Source organism: Chrysochloris asiatica, unplaced genomic scaffold (assembly GCF_000296735.1).
Source record: "Chrysochloris asiatica unplaced genomic scaffold, ChrAsi1.0 scaffold00001, whole genome shotgun sequence".
NCBI lineage: Eukaryota > Metazoa > Chordata > Mammalia > Afrosoricida > Chrysochloridae > Chrysochloris > Chrysochloris asiatica.
The window spans coordinates 19993623-20017350 of record NW_006408519.1 but is presented as its reverse complement, the minus strand read 5'-3'; the positions used below and the strand labels follow the sequence as shown (position 1 = coordinate 20017350).

At 36.5% G+C, this 23728-nt stretch overlaps 1 pseudogene; it reads right to left on the bottom strand.

The window, feature by feature from the left end:
* Nucleotides 1-2059: 2059 nt before the first annotated feature.
* On the bottom strand, nt 2060-2446 carry LOC102835979 (annotated as a pseudogene).
* Between the last annotated feature and the right edge of the window lie 21282 nt (nt 2447-23728).

Below are 23728 nucleotides of genomic sequence, written 5' to 3'. Positions count from 1 at the left end.
CACGTAGCTTTCCTGATTTTAGGCTATTCAGCAGCCCCTTATTGTATTCTAATGACTGCCTCTTCATCTACATACAGGTACCACATGACCACAATTCAGTGTGCTTGGTATTGTGAAGAATGGGTATTCATCCTTCACAATATTATCCGTAATTTGTCATTAGCCACACAATCAAAAGCTTTTGCATAGTCAATAAAACATATGTAAACATATTTCTGACAGTGTTTCTCTGCTATTCATAGAGTTTTCAAGTGACTAATAATTCGGAAGTAGTTCGTCACTCTTTCTTCCTAGTCTGTCTTTGTCTGGAAGCTCATCTGAAACCTGTCCACCATGGGTGACCCTGCTGGTTATTTAAAATACCGGTGGCATAGCCCTCAGAATCACGCAACTCAAGCCACCACTGCACGACAGACAGACGAGTGGTGGCCATTTGGTTTTATGTTGAAACTGTCACTTTAAATTTCTATATCAATCCTGATACAAGGATATCATGCTTGGTAAGATGGAGGGTCGGAGAAATAGAGGAAGGCCCCCAATGAGATGGATCGGCCAGGTGGCATCATTGATGGACTCAAATGTGGCAGTGGTAGTAAGGTTGCCCAGGATCGGACATTGTTTCGTTCTGCTGTGCATGGGGTCGCTATGAGTCGGTTCCGACTCGATGGCACCTGACAACAACAAAACATATTTCTGGCATTCTCTGCTTTCAGCCAATATGCAAGAAATGGAAACCAACACAATATTCCTCATTCCATGTTCTCTTCTGAATCTGGTTTGAATACCTGGCAGTACTGTCCATGCACTGTTGCAGCTGGTTTTGAACTAACATCTGCAAAACGTGACTTGCTCTTGCAGTCTAGGAGCAGAGGACCCTGGGACCACCAAGGGAGAAGAGTGGAGTGTGGGACCCTATCCAGAGAAGCAGTTGCACCAGAGATGGAGACAGGGACAATGACGTGGAGAGATGGAGCGGCAGGGGACTCTGGACTTAGAGAGGGAGAGGGGCTGGCCGGGAGGAGTTGGAAGGAGGTGGAGGGGGAGGACTTGCAGTGTGTGCCCTTTGGTTGTTTAAATGGTTGTATATTCCTGAGTGCTTTGGTATACATTCAAAAAAAAAAAAGAGAGAGAGGGAATGGAAGCAAATGCTGTTGAATGATGATGCATGGAGAGTATTGTAATCATTGCAATGAAACGTAATACAATAGGATGAATGTAAAGCTGATGTTCTCCCATGTAAACTAGCACCCAATTCTCAATAAAAACTTTAAAAAAAAAAAGTTACTTGTATGGGATCAATACTATCTTGAGGTGGTCTCTAAATTCACGTGGGATATGTTCAATGTCATACTTTGACTTTCATGGACTTGGTTTAGTTTTCTTCAGCTTCAGCCTGAGTTTGAGTATAAGGAATTGATGGCCTGTTCCACAGTCTGCACCTGGTACTGTTTTGACTCATGATTTTGAGCTTCTCCAACATCTTTTCCAACAGATGTAGTTAACTTGATTCCTGTGCATTCCATCTTGTGAAGTCCATGTGTTAAGCTGTCTTTTATGTTGTTTATAAAAGATATTTGGAGTCCTGGTGTGATGTCCTAGGCTAAGTGCAGCTCTGCAAGGTCAGTTTGAAGCACAAATTTGGTACTTCAAACTCACCAGCCACTCCTTGGAAACCCTATTCAGGGTTGCTATTAGTTGGAACTATCTAGACGGCACTTAACAACAACAAAAACCTGAAACATATTTATATTAAATAAATCATTTGTCTTGCAAATTTTCCACTCCATTGGCAACTGAAAATGCAAAGTGCTTTATTTTTCAACTTCTAGAATTTGAAAACAAGGTAGCCTAGGTTAAATAAAGAGGTTTCCAAAGCTGCAGGTGTCCATTTGGAGCTTGGCTTTGTGGCTTGAGGTACAAAACCAACTTCCTACAACTCCCAGCTGGGAGCACTACTGCAGCGCTACCCTGTGATTAGATGAGCGCATCAAACTCAGATGGTAAAGTCCGCTTGGTAAGGGTGTAAAAATTCTCAAGTTAGGTGGGTTTTGCTAGTCTGTTACACAGTCAATTTCACACCAAATGTCTCCTGAGAGGCATAGACCATATACAGGAACACATCTTAACATCTTAGTTCTTCTCGCTTTCGTAGACCTCAGAGATGGATGTGGAGACGCTCACCATGCTGTGTCCGTTCACCAGCAGGAAAGAAGGCCTGGTTGGCGTTCAGCTGTAGTCGCCTTCGAATGATTTTGATGAGCTCACTCATGTTGACGTGATCTGGGACAAGGAACTTGGTTTTATCCATCACGGGAAGCTGCTTCTCACCCTTGTTTCTTTCTATTATCACCGGGATTTTTGTAGGATGCTGCTCTCGGATGAATCGGACGTCTTTCACCCTTTGTTCGAAGATGAGGTGCTGCTTGAAGATCTTCTTCGATGGCATAGCGAGGGAAAGCGGCAGCTCGGCTGAGGTGACGGCAGCATCAAGCAGAGGCTCGGACTCGAGCGACAGTACTTCCCTTGTGTCTTGCAAAATTTTATCTTGCAATTTCCAACATAATTTCTATCACTAGACCATATTTTCCAACTACTGATTCTTCCTCTTTGTTTACAACCTCCCATTCCAATCCCCACTAATTATCAAACCCTCATGATTACATGTTTGATCAATTCCATACTGAAGACATTGGTAGAATTCTTCTAACTCATCATCAGGGTTGTTGGGTTCATTTCAATAATAGTGGTATTAACTGGTCTTTCTTGTAAGCAAATGGATATTATCCTATAACAGACAACACTGCACTTTAACATAGATCTTGAAATATGCTTTTTGCTGATGAGTGGAATATGCCACTCCTCTTCATTTTGACATTCCCTGTACAAACCATAAAAGTATCTGGTTCAAAATGGCCAATACCAATCAATTTCAGCTCACTAATGCCTAGAATATTGATCTATATGTATTCTATTTCATTTTTTATGACTTCCATTTTTCCTAGAATCATGTTTTATACGTTCCCTATTCTGATTATTAATGGATGTTAGCAGTTGCATCTCCTCATTTTTATTGTGCTCCATCAGCAAGTGAAGGTCTCAGAAACTTTGTTCCATTCACGTCATTAAGTCAACTCTACTTAGAGGTCAGGAGGCAGATTTTCCCAATGCAATACATCATTAATTTCTTGACTACTGCTTCCATGAGTGCTGATAGTTGTCATTGTTAATCGTCATTGAGTCTGTTCTGACTCATAGATATCCTTTATAGGGTCAGAGGTTTAAAATGTTCATTGGAATAGAAAACCTCACCTTTCTCCTGAGGAGTGGCTGGTAGTCTTGAACCACGGACCTTGTGATTCTCAGTCCAGTGCTTATCCTATGGAGCCATCTCATTCCCAGTACTGATTGTGGATCCAAGCAAAACGAAGTCTTTGACAACTTGAATCTTTTCTCCATTTTTCATGATGTTATTTATTAGTCCAGAGGTGAGAATTTCTGTTTTCTTTACACTGAGGTAAAATCCATGCTGCAGACAATAGTCTTTGATATTCATCAGTAAGTATTTATATCTTCACTTTTAACAAGCAAGGTTGTATCATCTGCACATATCAGGTGGTTTGTTGAAGAGTTTCCCTCCAATCCTGATGCCATGTTGTTCTTCACGTAATCCAGCTTCTCTGCTCAGTTCACAGTTTGAATAAGTATGATGAAAGGATAGACAACAAAAAAACATGTACCTCGTGATTTAATGAAAAAGAATCTAAGCTTAAGCAATCTAAATTTCAAAAGATCTCATGGCTGCAGGTGGGTAGAAAGCCAAATTTTTAGAAACCAGGCCAGAGATCACTAAGTGATGGGTTGGTCTCAGTAAAAGGGTAAAAATGTGTGTTTCTTGGTGATAGGTGGGTGGGGGGCATACATGCTTCCATCCATCACATTAACATTTGCCAAGATCTTCTATTCTTTTTTCTCCTTTCCTTTATAAACTTTTTTGTAAGTAGCTTATTTCAAACCATTTCTTTTTTAAGAGATCAGAATGTTCTCCCCAAGTGTATAGAATAAACCTTGTGTTTCCATTCATTTTAATTATTATTATTTCTAATAGTATATTGAATAAGAAACTTGATATGAAATTAACAAAGGAACTGAAAAATAATGTTTTGTGATCATGTAGTAGAGAAAAGAGATCATTCTATTTCAGCCCTAGAATTAATACTGAAAGTGATAAAATGGGAAAAGTAAGGCAATGATTTAAGCTTTTGTTACAAAAACATTGGTTGTTTGTTAAAGATTTATCTTGTTTTATGTAAAAATGATGACAATAATCATCATTATTTTTACAGTGGCAAAATAAAACTGACTAATACCAGCGGTCTCCATGAGTTATCAGTCCAGTGTTTATCCTACAGCACTATACCAGGAATCAAGCAAAAGGGAGTCAACAACAATACTACCACCTCATGATTTAATGAAAAAGACTCTAGGCTTATGTAATTTAAACTCCAAAAGATCTCATGGATGCAATCGACTTGACAGCAACTGGTAAACCTATGTTTATCTCTAAGTTTTACTTGCTTTTTGAAGCATTTCCTTTTAGGTAATATCCCAGAGACTAGAAATCAAATGTGCAGAAAATGATTATCATAGAAAATGTGATGGAAAGTTTTGGAGATTGGAAATGAAAGTGTAGATGAAAAGGGAAAAGTGACTAGTCTTGAACTTATTCTCTGGAAAGAGGAAAACCAGATAAGAAGGAAAAAGGAAATGATGGAAAAGTTAGAGTCCTTGAGAATTTTTTAAATCAAAACTTTTTTTTTTTGCCTGTGGTGCTGCACAATAATGCACTGGATCATAAAGCTAGTTTGACCCGCAAGGTTGGCAGTTCAAACCCACCAGCAGCTCCTCAGAAACCCTATGTAGGGTCGCTATGGATTGGAACCGACTCTATATCACTTAACAACAACAGTTTTAGGTTATGTACTTATAATATACTAAGAGATTATTTGAGGTTTTCTCTTTGTTGAATGTATTCATATTTACGTATTCTCCATGTGAATAAATACCAGAGTGATTGATAAGGCAACGCCCATAATGTAAACTTCTAGAGTCATTTTCATTAAAAAGACAGAGTTAATCTTACCACAAAATCTTTTTGGCAGAATAGAAAAATATTGCAGTTCACCGCAATAAAGTAAATATTTCAACAAGATAAATATCCATTTAAAAATGAAAACTGCTGAACCGTAGAAAGTGGAAGCCACCAAACATTTTGATACATGTTTCAGTCAGGTTCTAGCCAAACCGTGGAACTGTCCTGTCAAGTTATCCAGAAGAAGCTGAGCCAAAGCGACTGGTCCTAGAATACAAGAAAGTATAAGAAGAGGATTACATTTCAAAGATCGCCCTGTCAGCTCTGTGGGTTTGTTCCTGATACAAAAGCAACAGGACACTTTCCCAACTGTTTCAATAACTGTTGGGTTTCTGTTATCTTCAGAATGCTTACTTTTATTTTGCTAATTACTCATTCTTTTGTTTGTTTGTTTGTTTTATGCCTGCTTTTCCTTTCCCTTAGTCATCTTTTCTCTAAAATTTCTGTTCCCACTTCCTATAACAGACAGCATGAAAGAAGTGTCCGCTTTTGTTAGTCATTCTCAAGACATTATCATTACTGAGATGCAAGTTATCACAAGTGAGGAAATGACTCATAATTGCATTGAAAAGACTAACAATTACAGTCTTGAAAATAGGAATTTAGCAAATAAAATTCAAGTCAGAACTTTACTTCCAATATAATATAACTTAATAATTTAGACAAGACTATTTGGGGGGCAGAAGGGGAAAACAATAACCCATATTTTATTTGTGTAAAAACACGGTATGGCTTTAGATAATTACATCAGGATAGACCTAGACTTTATTTCTTTTCTATCCATAGATCCATAGAGGAGAATTCTACACAAATGACAGTAAGTCTGACTTAGTAAAAAGATGAAAATGTTTAACTTTCAGAAAGAACAAGTTTAAAGGTCTATATACAAGTAAATGCCAGAATCAACTAACTTTTCTTTCAAGCTAATGAGAAAAACAATTTGTTTATTCTTTATTTGTGATGACTTGGTCTTAATAAAACTGACTTTTTAATTCAATATCCTCTCATTTGGATGTTACTGAATCAGGTTAGCATTTACTTTCATTAGTCAAAAATAATGAAGTTTTACTACATGAAATCATTTAATCACCAAAGGAAGTAATAGAATCAGAGTTGCTTGGGCTTACAAATATCCGTTACTCACTTATAGAACTTAATAGATTCAAAGGGTAAAATAAAGTTTTAAAAATATATATATTTCTCAAAAATGCGACCTATTTTATTGAATAACTTAAAAATTCAAAAAGATCAAAAAATTGATCTTAGAGAGACTAAAACATTACATAAAGGTGAAGTGTTTTTTTTCTTCTTCGAAAGGGTTACATCTAAGAACTCAACTCCTCTTGTCATTCTCTGCCTTAACAACTTTCTATTACACAATCTGAGGGCCAGAACTATTTGATTCATGTATTTTAAAAAATAGAAGACTAGATAAAAAGTGAACTCATGCCCCTAAGGAAAGTGAAGAGAGGAACTCAATCAATAAACATGCTAACATTACTAATGAAGGAATGAAGAAAATCACTTTGTTGTGTTTCTGCCTCCAAATAGAGTTATTTAAAATCCTTTATTAATTATATGTGAAATAATTTCTAATGAGACAAGGGGCAAAGGGGTCCAGATATCAGGATTAAATGAGAACCACTTATTGACTGAAGTCTTGTGACAGAAATCCTAAGGAATGTTGAAGCCTGTTACCCTCTTGCTTGGGCAATTGTAACAATGCACACGATGCACAGGACCTGCCCGGGGTACACAGCTGAGCAACCACATCCTGGGACAGGCCATTAAAAAAGACCACCCATAAAAATTCCATATTTTACTTGATGATAATTAACAACAACAACAATACCATTAAGAAGACCACCCATAGAAATTCTATATTTTTACTTCCTTATGAGACATTATACGGGTTAGACTGGTTTCCCTAGTGCCCTAGGCATAACTTTGAAGGACAAACCTTGTACTGGGGCAAAGGAGAATGCTAGTCGCTGGAAGGTGGTCTTAAACTAGGCTTCCATAGAAACACACATGCTTGACATCCCAGAATAAGTTTTGTCTGCTCCTACCAGAAACATATGAGATGGACTCCATCTTGAAAATCTGCAGCTCAGCACACACCAAGTTAGCATGGTCCCTCCAAAATGGAGCATTTCCCAGAAATACCCACCATATCCTTACAAATGAAAATGGTATCTTTTCCCTACTCAAAACCTTTCAAACCCAGACTCCAGGACACTTAACAACAACAACAACAAGTCCTTTGTTCAGATAGATAACTGGGGTTAAGCAGTGTGTTAACCCTTCCCTGTCTTCACTTACAAGTCTCTTTTCTATAATAAATCTTTGCTTTTATGGAAACTCTGCCTTACCTCACTATTTTTAATCAGTAGAAGGCAAGATGCCTCTCTAGAAGGGCGGAGATGCAGTTGGCACTCATTGTAACACTAGCAGAGACCTGCTAAGGTGAAAAGAGCATTTTATAATCCTGAAAGTATTTCGTTTTGGGGAAAACACTGGAAATCAGGTCTGTTTCTGTAGTTTCCTCTGACTAGTTTGTTATACCTCTGGAATGACGGGCTGGTTGACTAGAGAAGGCACGGTATAAAATTGGATGCTTTTATTGTAGTTGTAGTGTGCTGAAAAAACCTGTTCCAAGAGCATGAACAATGAGGGTCACAGAAAAAGGGTTTTCACATTTGCCATTTGCGACCTGTGATTGTTTTCTGTCACATTTGAAAGGAAATCAAAGTCTTAACTTTGGTTTGCTTTCTGATGAGGCAACCATTGGAACAGGAATCAGATAGTCGCTTTAAGCATGAATGGTTTTTGACCTTGTACTTCGGTTGCTTTTAGGAAACACTATTCCTAGCCAGTTTCAAACTACAAAAGGCTGGTAAAGAGATGATTTAGTATAGACTGAATTGCTACAGAGGCTTGGAGCTTTCAAAAACAAGAGCTAGAAGAGTGAGTAATGAAGAAGGTTACTTTACGGATGTCTACATCTTGTAGCCACCATAGTCTGTCACTCTTTCATACTGTTGTAGCTTGTGTTCTATTGTGACAACAGAACCTGTGCCATCAGCATTTCAAATACCAGCATGGTCACCCATAGTGAACAGGTTTCTGTAGAACTTCTAGACTAAGACAGCATGAGAAAAGCAAATAATCCAAGAAGTTGGTCTGTAGGTAGAAGAACATGGCATCAGGGTTGAAGGAAGGCTCATTAATAGCCTGCAATATACAAATGACACAGCCTTGCTTGCTGAAAGTGAAGAAGATTTGAAGCACTTACTGATGAAGATCAAAGACTACCGTCTTCAGTATGGATTACAATTCCCAAGTACAAGAAAAAACTTGTAAAGAGACAATTCAGTGAAGACTTAATTACTAGGGAGGCAGCATAAAAATTTTTTAAAAAATCCTCACAACTAGAACAATCAAAAGCATCATGATAAACAGAAAACAGTGAAGTTGTAGAGGATTTTGTTTTGCTTGGACCCATAATCAAAACCCATGGAAGCAGCAGTCAAGAAATAAAATATATTCCGTTGGACAAATCTTCTGCATAAGACCTCTTCAAGAGCAAAGATGTCTCTTTAAGACTAAGGTGAACCTGAACCAAGTCATAATATTTTCAATCACTTTATACCCATGCAAAAGCTAGAGTAAGTCATACCGAAGAAAAATTGGTACATTTGATTTGTGGTGTTGGCAAAGAATAGTGGATACACTGTGAACTGGTAGAAAAATGAACCAATCTGTCTTGGATGAAGTACAGCTGAAATGGTCCTTGGAAGTAAGGATGGAAAGACGTGATCTCATGTACTTTGGACTTGTTATGAAGGACCAGATTCTGGAGAAGGATATGGTACTGGGTGAAGTAGAGGGTCAGTGAAAAAGAGAAAGGTCTTTGGTGAAATGGGGGACACATGACTACCACTGTGGGCTCAAACATAGTAGCAATTATAAGAATTGTACAATCACTATGAGTCAGAAACAACTAAACAGCACCTAATAATAATGACAACAAACCAAGTAAAAGTTTACTAGCAATATGTTAAAGTTAAGTTTACCTTATGTGAAATTGATAAAGAGAGTTGGCGTACTATCAAAAAAAGAAAGAGAGAGAAATATCTCTTGCATCTGAATATCTAGGTGGTATGTAGCAATCTCTTTGAATGACTGTCTGTCTATCCATCTATTTAATAAATCTATATACCTAGTTCATAATTATGATATACATTTTGGTTCTGAAAGCATGTACTAAGTTTGGAGAATTAGTAGGAATTTCATAGTTGTTGTAGGAATGAAATTGATGAGGAAGCATGAGGGGATGCCAAGAAATGGGTTCTTTTTGCTTCCTAGGTAAAGTTAGCTAACAGTCCACTAACATGTGGTCCCCACCTGTTCCACCTTGCTCTAATGTGTAGAATTTTTCTGAGAAGCATGCACCTAGTAAGACCTATGTTTTCAAGCTCTGTTACTGGGGCAAAGTGATGTAGGTACCTCATTTTCAGTGGCTGAACCTTATTTCTCTATCTCTCTCTTCAGCCTCTGACTTCATACAGCTGAATAAGGTAACCTTGAAAGCCTCCTGTGGCAGATGGAAGAAGAGCCCAACTTGGGGAACACCTTGGAGGAGAGCCACCTTCTTATTAGGAACAAGCACTTTGGACTCTGCATAAGCAATACATTAACTTCAATAATACCAGTTTCCTTGGCATTCTATCTAACTTTATCTTAATCATATCCAAAGCTTTTTTTACTTGAAATCAGACTTGGTTTAGTCCTGAGCTGAAAGTGAACATTCAAAAGCAATTGTCCCTAAAATCAGAAAGTGTTCTTCCACCAGAACAGAACAGAACAATGACATTTCCTAACATTGGTGGTTCCAATTTCTATTTCACTGAATTTCCCACCGCCCAACATTATACTCCTTGTTCCATACACCAAAACAGATAGGAGTTTTGTCTTGCTGAAAGTCAAAAAAAAAAAAAAAAAAGCATGTAGAGAAAGCTGATTGATGTCCAGGGAATCTTGTTAATTCTTCTTTATCTTTGATCCTTTGACTTTGGTTTCTCTAACTTTGCTATTTCATTGAATTATCTTGCTCCAGTAAACCTATGATGACATTTGAAACACCCACCCCCATAAAAAGATTTGATACCATGCATTAAAGATTCCTCGTGGTGCTGTGGGTGAGGCTTTAGGCTGCTAACCACAGGTCAGATGTTCAAACCCACCAGCCACTCTGTGAGAGAAAGATGAGGCTGTTTACTTCCATAAAGATTTACAGTCCAGCCGTGAGTTGGGATCGATTTCATAGCAGTGGGTTTGGCTTGGTAGGAATTATAGTACATTGCATCAGCTATGTCAAAATAACAGAGTTTTATAAAGATATAAAAGTCAATATTTAAGAAAACAGTTGTGTTTTCCATCAACATGATGCTTTATTTCCACAAAGACTATAATAAGAATAATCGGATTATATAGACTATAAAAGATCCATACATCCTGTGAAATTACTGCAATCTAATAGTCTACTATGGGAATAGAAACTTTTGAATTAGATGAATATTATAAATATGCATTTGTAATTTAAACCAGTAAGTCTCACTCTTGAATGAAATGTCAAAGCAGATGAAATAAATTCAACTGACAATAGTTCATCCTCAAATCTTTTCCTCCCAACATGTCATTTATTTCTGTGTAATCATATCTCTTTCTGCTTACCTCTGATAAACCAAAGCTCTAGTATAAGTAGACCTCGTCTTACTGAGCTTTACTTTTGAGCTTCCCAGATTTTTTTTCAAAATGAAGGTTTGTGTCAAGTCTATTGACATTATTTTTCCAAATTTTGTGTTCACTTTATGTCTCTTTGTCACATTATGGTAATTATCACAATATTACAACCTTTTTCATAATGATATTGCATTATATATTTTATTGTGTTGTTGTTAAGTGCCATCAAGTCAGTTCTGACTTATAGCAACCCTGTTTAGGGATTCCAAGGAGTGGTTGGTGAGTTTGAACCGCTGACCTTGCAGTTCAAACTGACCCTGCGGTCATGTTCTTATCCTATGGTGTCACAGTGTAAACTTAACTCATATGCACTCGGAAACCAAAACATTGGTGTAATTCACTTTATTGTGGTGGTCTAAAACAGATTTTTCCTTAAAATCACCTCACTTTACTTGCTCGCTCCCAAATGATTCTTCATATGGTTATTTACAATAATATACATCCATGTGAAGATAAAATAGAAAAATAAAGGTGGAGTGGGAAAGGAGTAAAAATGTTTGTCGTACATGTAGATGAAAATAATAAATAGGAAGAATATCAGTAAAATAAATCAAATTCATAAACCATTTTTTCTTTTTACTGTTTTGTCGATTTGCATATATACAGCTTTGCTATTTAACATGGGCATTATATTATCAATAATATTTTATTATTAACAAATAAATTGTCTCTTGTTTCTCTTCTCAACATATTTTTTAGGTCAAGAAACCCTCAGGGAAAATATCAGATTGGCATCCCTTACAGAATATTTCTCCCCAAATACAAGGAAATCTTGTATCTGATTCATTTCTTATGCAAGTTTGTGGTTCCCAATTCCTTAGAATATAGTCCTTCCTCCTAATATTCCTCCTTTGTTCTGGGAATTGTTCAAATGTGCATAGTTAACATGGATGATAGATGTAACTGGATATGATAAATAATCATATATTTTTCTTTGTGGGAGTTCTTTTTCCTTGCTTCAGAATAAACCATTATTTTTTGCTATGTGGCTGTTGTTCTTCAGTCATTTTTCATTGACATGAGTTTACCCATGATATCGAAAGAAAAACAAATCTCTGTAGACATTCAAAGTTATATTTTACTCTAATTACAGATTTCTTCAGCAGTATACTCTAAAACTAAACTTTCTAAAATCGCTGTTTTCAGGGTAGATAAAGGTGACAAGTATAACATAGAATAGGACTTAAAAGTGCTAAAAACTCTTCCCCACAAGATAAGCCTGAAGCAGAATTTCAGCCAAGAATCTGTAATTGCCTAAAAGTGTGATGTTTTCCATTTGTTTCTTCAAAATTTCTACCACTTTATCCACATACACAGCATTTCCGTATTATAATTTTCACGTTTTCTACAATGTTTCCCTACCATAGGTAATTTAGAAGGTATGTCTCAGAGATATTACTTTTGTATTATTGACCTTTCAAAGGCTTTTGACTGTGTGGATCATAGCAAACTATGGATTATATTGAGAAGAATGGAAATTCCAGGAAACCTAATTATACTCATGCTGAACTTGTTCATAGAGCGAGAGGCAGTTGTTAGAACAGAACAAGGGGATATCAAATGGTTTAAAATTAGGAAATGTGTGGGTCAAGGCTGTATTCACTCACCATGCTCATTCAATCTGTATACTAACCAAATAATCTATGAAGCTGGGCTATATGAAGAAACATCAAGATTGAAGGAAGCCTCATTAAAACTTGCAATATGCAGATGGTCACAACCTTGCTTACTGAAAGCAAACAGAACTTGAAGCACTTGCTGATGAAGATAAAAAATACAATGTTCATTATGGATTGCAACTCAATGTAAAGAAATAAAACATCCTCACAATTGGACCGATAAACACATTCAATCCATCTCATTGGGGTCTTCGTCTTTTTGATTACTCTTTACCAAGTATCATGTTCTTTTCCAGTGACTGGTCTCTCCTAATTTTCTTCAACTTCAGCCTGAAACTGTATGAATAACTGATGATCTGTTCAAATTGTCCCTTGATTTTGTTTTGTTGTTGTTTTTGTTAAGTTTTGTTTGAGCAGATTCTGCCTCACAGTGATCCTGTCTAGGGTTTCCAAGGAGTGGCTGATGAGCTTAAACCACTGACCTTGAGATTCAAACTGACCTTGTAGTCCAGCGCATTAACCCATAGCACCACAGCAGAACGCCATTGTATCTTACTGCAGATGTAGTCAATATGATTCCCATGTATTCTATCTGGTGAAATCCATGTATACAGATGCCATTTATGTTGTTGAAAAACGGCATTTGCGTTGAAGAAATCATTGGTCTTGAAAAATTCTATCACGTAATCTCTGGAGTCATTTGTATCACCAACATCATGTTTTTCAATCCCCCATCCCTCCTTATTATTTTCAACATTCACATTCCCATCACCAATAATTTTCAGTGAATATAGTTTGCATGTTTGATCAATTTCAAACTGAAGAAGTTAGTAGCATTCTTCAATTTCTTCATCATTTTCTTTGTTGATTGGTGTGCAAATTTGAATAATAGGTGTCTTAAAACTGGTATTCCTTGCAGGTGTATAGATACTGTCCTGTCACAGAAAGCATTGTATCTCAAGATAGATCTTGAAATGTTCTTTTTGATAATGAACACAACATCATTCCTCTTCAATTTGTCATTCTTGTCATTGTAAACCCCTGTCACATGATTATTCAATTCAAAATGGCCAATACCTGTCCACTTCAGCTCACTAATGCCTAAGATACCAAATTTTATATATTCCTTTCCATTTTTGAATACTTCCAATTTTCCTAGATTCATAGTTCATACATTGCATGTTCCAATTACCAGTGGATGTTTGTTTCTTCTCATTTTGAGGCATGCCCCATCAGCAGATGAGAATCCCAAAAGCTTTACTCCGTATACATCCTTAAGGTCAACTTTATTTTGAGGAAGCAACTCTTCTTCACTTGTACTTTGAGTGCCTTCCAACCTGAGAGGCTCATCTTCTGGACTGATATCTTACAATGTTTTGTTTCAGGGGCTGATTCCTCAGAAGTGGACTGCCTATTCCTTCTTCCTAGTCTGTTCTTAGTCTGAAAGCTTCACTGAAAACCGTCTAAAATGGGTAAACTTGCTGCTATTTAAAAAACTAGTGACATAGCTTCCAGTATCACAACAACGTGCAAGTCACCACAGTTGGGGAAGATGACAGGCATAACTTTGCTGTTATTTACAGTAATGAGTTCTTTTAACAACTTTATTGAGTTATAGTTTACGTATCATAAATCACACATTTCAAGTGTATAATTCAATAATTTTAGCAACTTTACCAAGTGGCACAGCCATTACCATAGACCAGTTTTAGAATATGTTCATTCTCCGTGAAGTTCCATCCTTCTCATGTATATTTGATTCCAGTGTCACGCCAAGCCTTAGTCAATCACTAATCTATTTTGTGTGTCCATAATTTTGTATTTTCTGAACATTGCTTGCAAATGCAATCATAATATGTGGTTTCTAGTGTCTGACTTCTTTTACAGTAATGTTTTGGAGGTTCATCTGTGGCTAAATGCATCACTATTTTGTTTCTATTTATTGCTTAATAGTATTTCATTTTATGACATCATTAAGACTCATTTTAATGATGCTAAAATTAGTTTTTCATGGTGCCCTTTAAATCCAGAAAGTTTGGTGAGTATGGTAAGCCCTGTTTCTCACCAACAGTTAATGCATAGAGCCATATAACTTCAAAGGGCTTGAAAACAATTAACCTATTGAACACTGCAAAGTTCATTCATGCAATAATTCAACAAAAATTTCTTGAAGTTCTATTATGTATCATGTGCTGTGAGACCCACTGAGAAAATAGCAGGGAATTAGAGTTGGCATGGTCTATCTGGTCATGGGCCCCAATTATCTTTTAGGGTCCCTTAGGGGAAATGAGCTTTGACAAATAATTACACAAATAGATATTTGATTAAAATTGAAATACATGTTATTACAGAAAAGCAGAAAATGAGGTAGTGGTAATTGCATTATAGAATTCTCCACTTCCAAGCACAAGACCCAGGTTCAATTCTTGGCAAGTATATTTCCTGGGTAGCTACCACCCAGTCATGAATAGAGAACTGTGTGTTGATATGATGCTGAACAGGTTTCAGAGGAGTTTCTAGACAGATTAGGAAGATAGACTAGATAACTTACTTTCAAAAATCAGACAGTGAAAATTCTACAGGACACAATGGTCCAATTTTCAACCAATCATAGGTATGGTGTTTAGTTCCAAGGTGTTGGCAGCTAACAATTGAAAAGTACAGGATGCTGGAGAAATAATTAACAGAGGCACCCAGCCTAGTCTGGAACATCAGGAAAGATTTCCCTGTGGGAACTCTATTGGTGCTGAGATCTGAAAGACAGAAATAAATATTTGGAAACGTTTACTAAGAAAGAGAGTTTCTCAAAGAAAGCACATTATTTGGAAAATATTAATGTGTTCTGGAAAGTTAATGGACATCAAGGTGGCAAAAGATCTGTGTTTGGGTTGTCGGGAGCTGAGCATGTTTCTAGAGGAGACCAGGAAGTAGATGCCAAGTTGTGCAATGCTACATGGCTATTTCTAAAGGTTTAAGATTTTTTTTTTTTTTTTTTTTGAGGGCAAAGGCTGCTATTGAAGTGTCTGAAGCAAATGATATTATTACATTTGTGTGTGTGTGTGTGTGTGTGTGTGTTTTAGTTACCCTGATTTTGTGTAGAAACTGGGTAATTGAAAAATCTCAATACTACAATAAACTAATAAAAAGAGCTCATTTCTAAATGATCTATATATAATCTATTATCTGATAGTTGATGAGTTCCCAATTCCTAGAACATTGCCTGTCACATAATAAAAACTCTATAAATTTTGGAATAGTTGATAATAGGCATCATCCTTGAATTTAGAAATAGCTTAATTTCTTATAAATTAAAATGGGTGGATGCAATTCTGGACCACTTACTTGCTGATATGTTTTAAGTGGGAGGGAAATGGGTGAAGTGAGAGCTAGCATGCCAAGAATGATGACTAACCCTGGGTCTGGGCAGGGAATGCATCACTCTTCCATGACGTGCCATGGCAAGAGAAATGGTTGAGGATTTGGAGGCAACTCACTGTTGTTAGTTACCATGGAATCAGCTCCTACTCTTGGCAACCTTATGTATAACGGAACAAAATTGTGGCCTAGTCCCATATCATTTTCATGATTGTCGTTGCTGTTAAGTGCCATCCAGTCGGTTCTGACTCATAGTGACCCTGTATAGGGTTTCTGAGGAATGACTGGTGAGCCTAAACCTCCAACCTTGCGGCTCAAACCGACCTTGCAGTCCAGCGCGTTAACCTTTAGCACTATACCATGACTCCCATTCTTATGACAGTTGATTATTTTAGACTATAGTTGTGGCTCTTGTGTTAATCCATCTCACTGAAAGTTTTCAATGATTCTCTACCAAATATAATTCCCTTTTCAAGCAATTGGTTCAAAACCAGTGAAAATTTCAACATTCTCACTTCTAAGGAGCATTCTTATATTTTTTTCAAGACTGACTTATTCATTCTTTGCCAACGTCACAGTTGGAAATCATCTACATGATATAGGATAACACTAACTTATGCTCAATTAGAAATTCAAACTTATTCAAACCATAAAACCAACAAACCAACAAACTCAACCAGTGATCATTTGAGGAAGAATACACAAAATCAACTAAACTTTTCTTGGTGTCAGATCATTGTAGGCTTCTGATTCTTGCTCCTAGTAAAATTGTATGGAAGAATGTTATTACATCACTGCTTCTCAACACCTGCTGAGTGATGTCTTCCTTCATCAACCTTGAAATTGGTTCTTTCATCTCCAAACTCTGAAAAATACATAATCATTTCCCTCTGTCTGGACTGTCTGCTTGCTAGAAACAGATTCAGAAACCCACTACTGACATGTTTACCAGGAACACTAGTTACCATGTCTACTGTTGTTAAAAAAAAAAATGTTTTCTAAAATGTTTCAACGCAGAGAAATAACATCATGGGATGCAAAGCCTGAGACAGTATTTTTTTTTTTTATTAATATCAAGTTTTGTTTGTTTTTATTTTAATTGTCTGAACATACCTTCTTTTGAGTACCCATGATTTATTTTAGAATGTATTGGTTAAGTACTTGCCCCTGTTAATAAAAAATTTGGAATAAGTTTATACCAGCACAAAATGTACCCTCAGATTTTTGCTAATGGATTAATGGTGCTAAGGAATATTTGGAGCAAACCAGGAAAAAAAATATATGGGATGTTTATTAGACTCACTTTTAAGAACGTGTTAAAAAATAAATGGAATCATTTAATGATTGAATGTGCTTGTTTACATTTCAAAGCTGATTAACTTAAATTTAATCTTTGTTTTCTTTCATTAGATGCTGTGGAAGCTCACTGTCATTACTTTAATTAGATACATTAATAAGGTTTTTCTCCATCTCTGCAGAGAGTATGTACAAATTCAAAAGAATGCATCCAAATCTGGTAAGGTATAAATACAATTTCTAATGTGCTAACTGAAAGTAAAGTACTGGTGTGGTACTGTGGTTTAAAGCACAGGACTGCAAGGTCAGTTTGAACCACAGGTAGGAGGTTCAAACCCACCAGTTGCTCCTTAGAAACCCCATATAGGGTTGCTAGAGTTGGAACCAACTCAACAGCACTTGTCAACAACAGCAAGAACTGAATCCTGGAAGCACAGTGACTCTGCAGGATAAGCACTGGACAGTGAATCACAAGGCCAGCAGTTTGAGCCCAACAGCCACTCTTTGGGAGAAAAGTGAGGTTTTCTGCTTCCACAAAGATTGACAACCTCAATGTTGTTGTTAGGAGTCCGCTACTCAGTTCTAACTCATGCACAACAGAGTGAAAAAATGCCCCATCTTGCACTATCCTCACAATCATTTTTAAGGTTGAGCCCATTGCTGCGGCCACTGTTCTAAATCATCTTGTTGAGGGTCTTCCTCTTTTTTGATGAATTTCCACCTTACCTAGCAATATGTCCTTCTCCAGGGACTAATCACTTCTGATAATATATCCAAAGTATGCGAGACAAAGTCTGGCCATCCTGACTTCTGAGGAACATTCTGGCTATATTTCTTTCACTACACATTGGTTTATTCTTCTGGAAGTCCCTGGTACTTTGAATATTCTTCTCCAAAGCCATAACTCAAAATGCATCAATTCTTCCATGGTGATACTTAGTCACTGCCCAACATTCACAGGTATCTGAGGTTATTGAAAATACCATGGCGTAGGTCAGGTGCACCCCAGCCCTTACACCAACAACTTTGCTCTTTAACACTTGAAAGAGGTCTTGTGCAGCAAATTTGCCTAATGCAATTTGTCCTGCAATTTCTTGACTGCTGCTTCCATGAATGTTGATAGTAGAGCTAAGCAAAATGAAGTCTTTAACAACTTCAATCATTTCTCCATTTATCATGATGTTCTTTATTGTTCCAGTGATGAGGATTTTTGTCTTTTTATATTACCCATACCAAAAGCTGTGGTCTTTGATCTCCATCAGTAAGCAATTTAACACCTCTACTTAAATAAATTCAGCAAACAAGTTTATATCATCTGCAAATTGCAGGTTATTAAGGAGTCTTCTTCCAATCCTCATGCCATGTTCTTCTTCATATAATTCAGACTCTAGGAGAATTTGCTCAGCGTATAGATTGAATAAGTATGGTGAAAGAATACAAGCCTGTAGCACACCTTTCCTAATTTTAAACCATTCAGTACGCCCTTGTTCTGTTTGAATTCCTGCCTCTTGACCTATGTACAGGTTCCTTATGGACACTATTAAGTGTTCCGGAATACTCATTCTCTGCCATGTTGTCTATAGTTTTTCATAATTCACATAGTCAGTCAATAAAGCACAGGTAAATTATCTTTCTAGTATTTTCTGCTTTCTGCCAAGATTCATCTAACGTCAGCAATGATGTTCCTCCTTTCACATCCTCTCTGAATCTGACATGAATCTTTGGTGGTTCCCTGTCAATGTACTTGTGTAGTCATCTTTTTAGTTATCTTTAGTAAATTTACTTGCAAGTGATATTAACGATTTTGTTTGATGGTTTTTCTGTTATGTCACATCCCTTTGGAATGGGAACAAATATGGATCACTTCAAATCAGCTCATCAGGTAACTGTCTTCAAAATTTCTTGGCATATGAGTGACTGCCTCCAGTGCTGCATCAGTTTGTTGAAATTTTTCAGATTGTGTTCCATCTATTCCCAGAGCATTTGGTTTTTTGCCAATGCCTTCTGTGCACCTTGGACTGCCTTCAGTACCACTGGCTCTTGTCATATACTATCTCTTGAAATGTTTGTACATTGTTAATGTATTTTTGGCAAAATGATTCTGTGTAGTCCCTCTATTTTTCTTTTGATGAAATCTGCATCATTCAATATTTTGCCCATAGCATCCTTCAATATTGCAAATCAAAGCTTGAAGTTTTTCTTCATTTCTTTCACCTTGTGAAATGCTGAGTGTGTTCTTTCCTTTTGTTTTTCTATCCCAGATCTTTACACATTTCCTTATAGTACTTAACATTTTCTTCTCCAGCTGCTCTTTGAATTTTTCTGTTGAGCTCTTTTACTTACTCATTTCTTCCATTTACTTTAGTACCTCTATGCTGGAGAACAAGTTTCAGAGTTTCTTCTGACATCCAGTTCAGTCTTATCCTTCTTTCTTGTCTTCTTAATTACCATTTACTTTCTTCTTGTATGATATTCTTGATGTCATTCCACGACTCTTCTGGTCTTCAGTCATTATTGTCTATTGCATCAACTCTACTCTTGAGATGATTTCTAAACTCAGGTGGAAAATGTTCATAGTCAAACTTTGGGTCTCGTTGATTTGTTTAAATTTTCTTCAGCGTTAGCCTGGACTTGCATATGAGCAATTGATGATCTGTTCCACAGTCTGCCTGGCTTGTTTTGGCTGATGATATGGAGCTCTCCCTCGGTCTCTTTCTGCAGATGTAGTCAATTTGAATTCTTTTTATGCTGCCTGTTGAGATCCATGTGTATAGTTGTCTTTTATGTCATTTAAAAATAGGTATTTGCAATGCACAAGTCATTGGTCTTTCAAAATTCTATCATGCGATCATCAACATCATTTCTCTCACCAAGTTTATATTTTCCAACAACTGATAATTCTTCATTTCCAACCTTTGCATTCCAATCACCATTAATTATCAATACATCTTGGTTGCATGTTTGATCAATTTCAGACCAAATAACTTGGTAGAATTCTTTAATTTCATCATCACTGGTTTTAGTGGTTGGCATGTTAATGTTAATAACTGGTAGTAACTTGTCTTCCTTACTGTTGTTATGTGCCATCAAGTCAGTTCTGACCCATAGCAACTCTGTATAGGATTTCTGAGGTGTGGATGATGAGTTGGAACCACTGACCTTGCTGTTCAAACCTATCCTACAGTGCCACACCAGGATTCTAGTCTTCCTTGTAGGTGCATGGATGTTATCCTATCACAGACAACATTATACTTCAAAATATATCTTGAAATGTGATGAATATGATGCCCTTCCTCTTCAATTTGCCATTCCCAGCATAGTAAAACCATGCGATTGTCTGATTCAAAATGGCTAATACCAATCCATTTCAGCTCAGTGCCTAGGATATCAATCTTTATGTGTTCCATTTCATTTTCAACAACTTCCAATTTTCCTAGATTCATACATTCATGAATCCCAAGTTCTGATTATTGAATTTTTACAGTTGTTTCTCCTCATTTTGAGTTTTATTATATCTCTCAGTATGGCATACTGTGTTGGCTTGATGTTTGAGACATGTTGCTATGCTGTTGGAAACTATGTCACTAGTATTTTAAATAATTCAGGTTATACCCATGTTTCAGCTGAACTTTCAGACTAAGGGAGACTCAGAAGAAGGAGAGGTGGACTACTTCTGAATTTTTTTTAGTTATTAAGTACTATCAAGTCAGTTCTGAATCATAGCAATCCTATGTAGGGTTTCCAAGGAGCGACTGGTGAGTTTGAACTGCTGATCTTGCATTTCAAACCAACCTTGTAGTTAGTTGAGTGCTTATCCTACAGCCCCACACCAGGAATCCTGAAACCTTGTGAATAGCAATGGAACACTATCAGATAGCACTAGAAAATTGAATATTGAAACATGATTCAAAGTACCAGAATATTGACAGATATAGTGCCAGAACATGAACCCCTCAGTTTGGAATGCTCTCAAAATACAACTGGGTTAGAGCTACCTCCTCGAAGTAGAGTTGACGGTGATGACACAAATGAAGTAAAGCAGAAACCCTATACAAGTAGCTATGAGTTCGAACTGACTTAATAGCAATTAACAACTGAAAGCTAGCTTCAGGTTTTGTTTTTTTAATATTTTCATGTTCTTTTTAATGTATGTATGTGAATGTTTATAAGAATCAATAAAACATTCTAATCCCTATTAGTTTTCATTTGGTTCTGTAAATTTTACCACAGCTTCAAGGAGAAGCTTAAAATATTTATCTGAATTTCATGTAATGTACCTAAAGATTGTGGTGCTGAGAATAAAGACAAAAAGTTAAGAAAGCATGAAGTTATTCCTACAGGAAAGAAAGAAGGCTGCATGCATATCCATAACATTAATTCTAAATGTATGTTCATTTGTTATTTATCTCAACAGAACATACAAAATAACTTGAAGTTTATTCTGGTTCTAGAATTATATGAATACTAAGAAGCTTTTGAATATAAACTGTGGGTAATGCACTTGAGATTTGGAGAAGTGGAATATTCTGTGGCTTAAAATTTAAGATAACTGTCAAAGCTTTGATTGCCATATTTGTCATCTGAATTATGTTTGAACAATCATTAATAAAGACCCATGTGCTTATATATAGAAATAATGGAGATAGCAAGTGTTTCAGTATTCAGTGTTTTAAAGTTTGTCTTGATGACGTGTTTTGAATCTCTTTTAACTTTTCTTTTATGACTGAGACTACAGAGTTTCAAAACCTAGCCTATCCAGACTGCATATTAGCCTATAATGACTAGAAGCAATCAGTTTTCCCAGATGGCTTCACAAGGAAGAGAAGAAATAAAAATAATACCGTTTTAAAACCAGGTAACTACCATACACAGAATATTTATAAACAGTTCTCTCCGTTAAGCAAAAGAAATAAGTTTAGCTCAACTGAATTGAAGATTTCATTGTCAAGCCCACAACAGAATCATTTTCCTAGAAGAATAGCTTTACATTATGGATATAGTGATGAATAAGACACCAAGTTGAGCAGTGATCAAAAACTGGGATGAAGTTCATATCACTTTTTAAAAAACAGAGGTCTTTGTCTGAATTCTCAGTGAGATTCTGGCTTGCAAATTACTGTATTCTGCCCCACCACCTTTCTAGTAGCTTCAGCTTTCCAAGGAGGTTTTTGCCTCTGTCATTTTTTCCCTAGTTTGAAGGGTTCTTGGAATCCATACTAAATGCAATTGAAGAAACTATCTGAAAATTTAGCTTCACTTTTCATGGCTTCCTTGGCAACAAAATCAGTTTTGGAGTTGTATTTGGAGTAAAATCAACACCATGTTTGCTTGCAACCAAATTGTATATTCTCCTAGTCAGGTTTGTTTTCTTTTTTTTCTTTCTTTCTTTTTTCTCATTATTACTTTGCTGTAGTAGTTCATAGCAGGAATTTTTGTTGTACATGAAGTAGTAAGTCAGTGATTTATTTTGAATTTCACTGAATCATCCCAATAGCTCTATGAATTAGGTGTTATCCACATTTCAAAGATACAAAGACAGATTTACAGAAGTTAAGAATCCACTCAAATTAAGCAGTTAGTGAGTGGGAAGGCAGATAAGATCCATGTCCCATGTGCCGATACTCACTTCTTCTATAAACAAGAAATTGGTTCATCCAAGTGAAAATGATTCTCAGTATAGTCATGGACAGTTGAGTCTATTAAAAAATGATCAAAACTCAAAGAAAGTGATGCATGAGATTTATTGTGAGCAGTTGTTTTATGTGCATGTTGCTACAATTACTGTTAAGTGCTGTAGAGTCAGTTGCAACTCAGAGTGATCCTGAATAGGGTTTTCAAGGAGCAGCTGGTGGGTTTGAACTGTGGACCTTGCAGTTAAAACTGACCTTTTGGCCCAGCTTATATCCTACAGTATCACACCAGGATTCCATGTACATGCAGGGAGACTTTTGATTTTTCAAAAGGACTCAAAGTTGGCTGATTACAATGAAGCTTATAAAGAGAAAGGATGGAGAACAGATCAACCATTCGCTAATTATAGTATGATTGATGGAAGCCTCCCCTCCCCTTTTTACTGAGATCCATTCATGGAAGGTCAACAGATACCACTTACTTTCAGTCCTGATACCTTTTGAAATGTAAATTAAAATTAAGTATCCCTGGCAACTTTGGGTGAAAAAATCCACTGGCAGGATTTGATCAGGAATTTTACCTTTAACATTTGGTTTCATGGGTAAAATAACTCAAAATCAAAGAAAGATGTTTGTTAATAATTTTACTTTTTAACATGTCAAAGATACTAAAGCTGTTCTAGCTCTACTCTGTCCTGAATCAGAATTGTCGTCAACAATCATATTTTTCCTCCTCTGAAATTTGGTTCATGCTGTTATATTGCTTCTGAAATAATGTCTTTTTGTTGCTGTTGTTAAGTGTCCCCAAGTCAGTTCTGACTCATATTGACCCTAGATAGTGACTTGTTGTTAAA